This window comes from Molossus molossus, unplaced genomic scaffold, assembly GCF_014108415.1.
Source record: "Molossus molossus isolate mMolMol1 unplaced genomic scaffold, mMolMol1.p scaffold_m16_p_3, whole genome shotgun sequence".
In the NCBI taxonomy this organism is placed as follows: Eukaryota; Metazoa; Chordata; class Mammalia; order Chiroptera; family Molossidae; genus Molossus; species Molossus molossus.
In genome coordinates this window covers 48967560-48973253 of record NW_023425366.1, presented here as the reverse complement: position 1 = coordinate 48973253, position 5694 = coordinate 48967560, and the positions used below count along the sequence as shown (strand labels likewise).

Below are 5694 nucleotides of genomic sequence, written 5' to 3'. Positions count from 1 at the left end.
GTCTCCAGGTACAGAAGAGGAACCGGTGGTAAATAAAAGCCAATGGGATTTGAGCTTGGGTCTGCTGATGGTAAAACTCTACGTGTAAGTTCTACATTAGATGGCTTCAAAGGGAAGTGTGTGGCCCAGGGACCCGAGTAGCAGCAGGTATATTCTATGATAAAGAAAATAAACCAGGTTCTACAGAGGCACGGATACACGGAACAGACTAACAGAAGTCAGAAGAGAGGGGCTTGTGGGGACTGGATAAAAAAGTGAAAAGATAGCCCATGGACACAGACAACAGTGTGGTGAAGGCAGGGGGTGGGGGGGTGTGGAGCTAGTTGGAGGTGGGCAAAGGTGGGGGAGGAGTGGGGGCCATCTGTAATAGTGTCAACAATAAGAAAAAACACATACAGGTTCTAGTCTGAATCTGCTACTGACTGAGGGACTGTAATGGGCTGAATGGTGGCCCCCTAAAAGATATGTCTGTCCTAATCTTTGTAATCTGTGAATACTACCTTACATAGTAGAAGAATATAAAGCAAAAGATGTGATCAGTGATTCTAAGAGGATGAGCTCATCCTGATTTATCTAGATGAAACCTTCATATCATCACAAATGTCCTTATTAGAAATAAATAAGAGCCCTGGCTTGAACGGGTTTGGCTCAGCTGTTAGAGCATCAGCCTGTGGACCAAAGGGTCACAGGTTCAATTCATAGATTCGCAGGTTTCTGGTCAAGGGCATGTACCTGGGTTGCAGGTTAGAATCCGGCCCTGGTTGGGGGGTCATGCAGGAGGCAAACAATTTCTCTCTCTCTCTCTCTCTCTCTCTCTCTCTCTCTCTCCCCACACCCCCCACTCTCTCTAAAAAAAAAAAAAAAAAAATCAATGGAAAAATATTCTTGGGTGAGGATTAACCAAAAAAAGAGAAAGAAACAGACAAGGGAGATAACACAGAGGGAGAGGAGAACACAGAGAGCCTGCAGAGGGGAGGCAGTGTGAACACAGAGCGGAGAGATGCAGCCACACAGCGAGCCCAGGAAAGCCAGAGGCACCGGAAGCCAGAGGGGCAGGAAGGACCCTTTGTGAGAGCCCCCGAAAGAACACAGCCCTGCCGTCACCTTGATTTTGGACTTCTGGCCTCCAGAACTGTTAGAGATACATGTCTGTTGTTTAAGCCAGCCAGTTTGTGGTACTTTGTTACAACTAACACAGGGACCTGAGACACATGAGCTTACTCCTCCATGAAATGAGCTTGTGGCGTGTGACCAGTTTAATTGGTTGCTGCACTGGAATCAACCACCCCTGGGGTCACCAAAGCTTACCAGCGATTTGAGGTTTGAGCATCACCCCAAAGTAACTGAAGCAGAACCACTTGGGTGTAGGCTCAGAAAACACATGCACGCTCTCCAGGAGCTTCAAATGGGGCCCAGGGTGCAGCCCCCTGCTTTCTATGTCTGCTTCCCTCAGAGTCTGATTCTCACAGAACTGAACTCAGCATCCCCTGTCCTCACCTTGCTCCAAAGCCTCCAGAAACAGCCGGAGCCCCTCAGCAGGAGAGGACCAGGACTCCTTAGGTGTCAGAGGAGTCCTCCAGGGCCGCACAGGCAGCGGAGAGTGTGGGGAGAAAGGAAGGCCAGCCGCCGGCGGGGGAATGAAAGCCCCTGGGAGGTCTGGGGAGCCTCCAATAACATGGGACTGGACAGCGAGGGGGCACCTGTGAAAATAGCGAGCCCTTGAGCAGGGACGGTGCACATCCTGCCCTGGCTCTTTCAGGCTCCCCGCAGCGGCAGAGATCACAGGGCGAGGGCGACGTGTCTCCCACGATGTCAGTGCTCCCCAGGGCCCATCAGGAATTTGTCAGGGCCCTAGCTCAGGAGCTGCGGCGACATCTCAGGGAGGCGCGTGAGCCCTGGAGCAGGAGCGACAGTCAGGTCCGCATTCCCGAAGATATGGCTTCAACCTCTGTCCCCTCTTGCCCGCCAGGTTGGGGAGATCCTGACACACCGAAAACCTCCTCCAGAAAGGGTGGGTGGGGGCGGGCCTGGGCCAGGCGCCATCCTCTCCCCTCCACCACGCAGCTGACAGACACTTGAGAACTTTCTTTCCCAAGCCCATGTCCTGCTGGTTTGGGGCAAAGTGTGCAGCTTTCCCACCAGGATCAGTGAGGAAATGGCCTGGTTTAGACTCAAACAGATTGGTTTGTTTTCCCAGCGAGGCCTCAGCTCCATTGAGGGAGCCCCAGCAATGCCCATTTTTCCAGGGTGCCTGTCTCTCCCCGCCTCCCTCTCCAGGCTCTGAGAACACATCACCTAGTGTCTGTAAGGCTTCTGCTTCTTGTTTGACATCCCTTGTTTACAAAGCAAACAGAATGTTCTTTTTAACACACATCATGCTAAGTTTATTAATGCAGAAAACAACCCCAGGGGGCCAGCCCGGGGGACCCCTGAAACCGGCCAGCACAAACTCTTCAGACGCTCAGTGCGTCAGATCCTCCAGGACAATATTTCACACAATGGAGTAAAAATAATATTTTTCTTTGGGCCTTTCCAGCCGCTTTTGTGGCAAGCAGACAGAAATTATTTTCTTACTCTGCTCCCAGAGCAGAAATCTGGACGAAACTGCGTTTATTTGTTTAACACAATGATTTCATCCTAAATGTCTCGACAGCAAATAGTTGGGGGTTTAATAAAGGGCCTTTGAAAGGAGGCTGGAACTGGGGAGATGTGAGGCATGTGGCCCTTGGGGGCCCAGGGTCCATGAGCTGCTGTGACTGGGGCACAGGGAGATTGGGTGCCCCCTCGGGCTGTCAGGGAGATCGGGGGTCATGGCATGTTATGGTTCCCTCATCAGAACAATTTGTGCTGCTTTTATCCTGAAGAAGGAAGGAGATTGACCCTTTGGTCACAAATGCCAGATCGTCCCCAAGACCGGCCCTCCCAAATACAGACAGACACAAACCCAAGAGCAGATAGTCAGACTTGCTCGGAGAAAAGAGGCCATTGTATTCATTTCTGCTGTCCCCTGATTAAAAATTATGTCCCATGTCAACCACATGTTGGTTGCTGTTCTGATGCCAGCCCAGATTAGGGAGAGGGAACAGGACCGGCTCAGGCCCAGTGACTCCTCCAACAATCAGAACCCTTCACTCCAGACAGCCAGGTCTTCAACCTGCAATTAGAAGTGTCAACAAAAACTCAAAAGGCTCATTTGTGCTTCACTTCTTTTCCTGGAGATGAATTGTCAGGGGAGTGAAATGAAACAAATACACACAGAGAAGGAGGGCCAGGAGAGGTGGTGAGTGGTATAAAAACTGCCCAGGTGGTCCCAGATCCTCAGAGTCACCCTCCCTCATTTTACAGAGGAGGGGGTGGCTCGGAAGGGACAGCGATGGGTCTGAGAGCACACAGCTCTTAGCGCTGTGACTGGAAGCCAGGAGTCCAACCTCTGGGGTAAAAGGGGAAAGAGCTTGGTCTAGCCTCACAGATGACAAAACCCAAAAGCTGAATTATGGGTCTCAGTGTTGCCATCTGGGACTTGGATGGAACAACTGATTTGGTTCCTGGTGATTTGGTTCTTGGAATGATTTGGATCAGAATGAGCTCCCAGAGGGGATGCAAGAACCAACGAAGAAGAGAATGTCTGCTTACACTCACGCAGATATATTTCCAAAGATAAAAGTCATACTTAATTATTGAAGATTATATAAAACATATGCAGATATAAACAAGACAACAAAGATTACTTATCATTATTATAATTACTTAGAATAATGGGTAACTGTTCATTTATTGGTCTATCTCCTCTTAATGTTTTTTCTTGCTTCGATATGCTTATGTATTTATTTATAAAGTTGAGATCCTAATTACTTTATATTTTAAATGGTTTAATTTGTTCTCAACCATCTCCCCGTGTCATTAACTGTTGCTATGAAGCATGACCTTCGTGAAACTGGCTTGGTGGTATTTCATGATATTATATGACTGTCATAATTCCTTTCCCCAATACCTCAAGGCTGGTCATAGGACAGAATGTCTTTGAGTAGGTCTTAAAGGGCAGTCACTGAAAGGCTGTCAGTCTGAGTGAGAAGTGGTCCTCCAATTCTAAAAGCACTTGAAATCTCTTTCCTCCACCGCAGAGTAGCTTCAGATTGCTTTCAAATCCAACAGCCCCTCCCACCCCCGCCCCGCCCCAGCTCTCTTTCATCCTTCCCATTTTTCTCTCTTTTTGCTACTTCCTTCCCAGGCAGATATTAATCCCTTACATCTGCACAGTGTTTTACAACCTCTAAAAGTTTTTATAGAAATGGCCTCATTTGATCTTCATAAAATCGTGGGCAAGGCAGAATGATTCCAATTTTACATTCAACAAATGTTGAGTGCCAACAATTTGCGCCCTGGTTGTCACTGAAGTGGGGACACAAATAAGTCAGTCCTATCTCAAGGAATTTTAGTCTAGTGGGGGCAGTTTTGAGGAATGCAGTAGGTGGTGGCTGCTGTTTTTATTGTCTTAAATGCCTTACCTCTGTCACATGGCAAGTCAGTGGCTCAGGGACGTGGCCCAGCACACCTTCCACCTTCAGGACTCTGCCTCCTATATGACATTAAGTTCACCAAGAATCGACTCAGAATTGGGGCATTGGCGATGATGGGGTACTCAGATGATGGCAAGCCTTTGGAACTCCCTTCACCTCTTTTTTGTGTGTGTATGCCCCTAGCAGGAACCGAACCCGGAACTCTCTGGTCTGCAGGCTGACGCTCCAACCACTGAGCCAAACCTCCAGGGCCTCCCTTCACCTCTTCATCTCAAGCCCTAGGGAAAGGTCCTAACATTTGAGATGCCAGATTCCCCTAAGAGGAGTCCATGGAGCGAAGCTTTCAGTGTAGTGGAGGTAGAGAAGATATAATTTATCTTTAACGAATAATTGGTTGTTTGAGATTAAACTGCATCTACATCTCCCAAAAGACTAAGAGAGACAGTGAGAGAGAGAGAGAAGATAATAGTTATTAAGCATCTCCCATGTACTAATCTTGATATTAGATGCTTTACATATGCATTAATAAATGCTAAATCAGTGCCCTTTTTATAGTTGAGGAAATGGATGTTCTGAGAAGGCCGTCAGCACTCGTTCACACAGCTGGTGAGCAAAAGAACTGCCATTCACACCCAGTGTTCCTGGCTCTAGGGCCATGCTTTCCCCGTCTCTGCAGCCTGCACCCTCTGGTAAACTGTGCACATGCTTCAGGCTATGGAAGGACTACTCAGTCATCCTGGGTGGCGGCTTAGAAAATCTGACTTACTGTGCACAGAGTACCCTTTGGTTCATTTTTGTTTCCACTTTCCTATGGAAACAGCACGTGGCTGTTTGCTGGTTGACTGTTCCCTTCCTCTCAGTCTTCCCTTCCTCAGTCTTACTAGAGGCTTCCTCCTGACCTGGTCGGTCGCACTGGGGTCTGACTCTGAGAGTGGAGAGTATTCTGAGTACCGCCGTGTCTTCACACTCTCTTCGAAAGTGTGAAGAACACTGGACTCCCTCTGAGGAAGCAGAAGGAAAAGACAAAGTCTAGTTTGGCAAATGTTGCCTCTGGATGTGGGCCTGCTTTTTGAGTCTTGGACTGTCAGTGTTCTCATTTGGTTTGGCCACATGGTCCTGGCCAGACAGCTAATTGTTAGATTTTGAAGGAAGGCTCTTGCTAGCCAGACGACCTGCT

The 5694-nt window shown here is 48.5% G+C and overlaps 1 long non-coding RNA gene across 1 annotated transcript; it reads right to left on the bottom strand.

Annotated features, from left to right (window-relative positions):
* Positions 1-2360: 2360 nt before the first annotated feature.
* LOC118641466 lies at positions 2361-3204 on the bottom strand. The gene is made up of 2 exons (XR_004961618.1): positions 3155-3204; positions 2361-2858 (listed from the first exon to the last, which is right to left on the bottom strand). It is a non-coding gene; the product is annotated as an uncharacterized LOC118641466 (long non-coding RNA).
* Positions 3205-5694: the final 2490 nt, after the last annotated feature.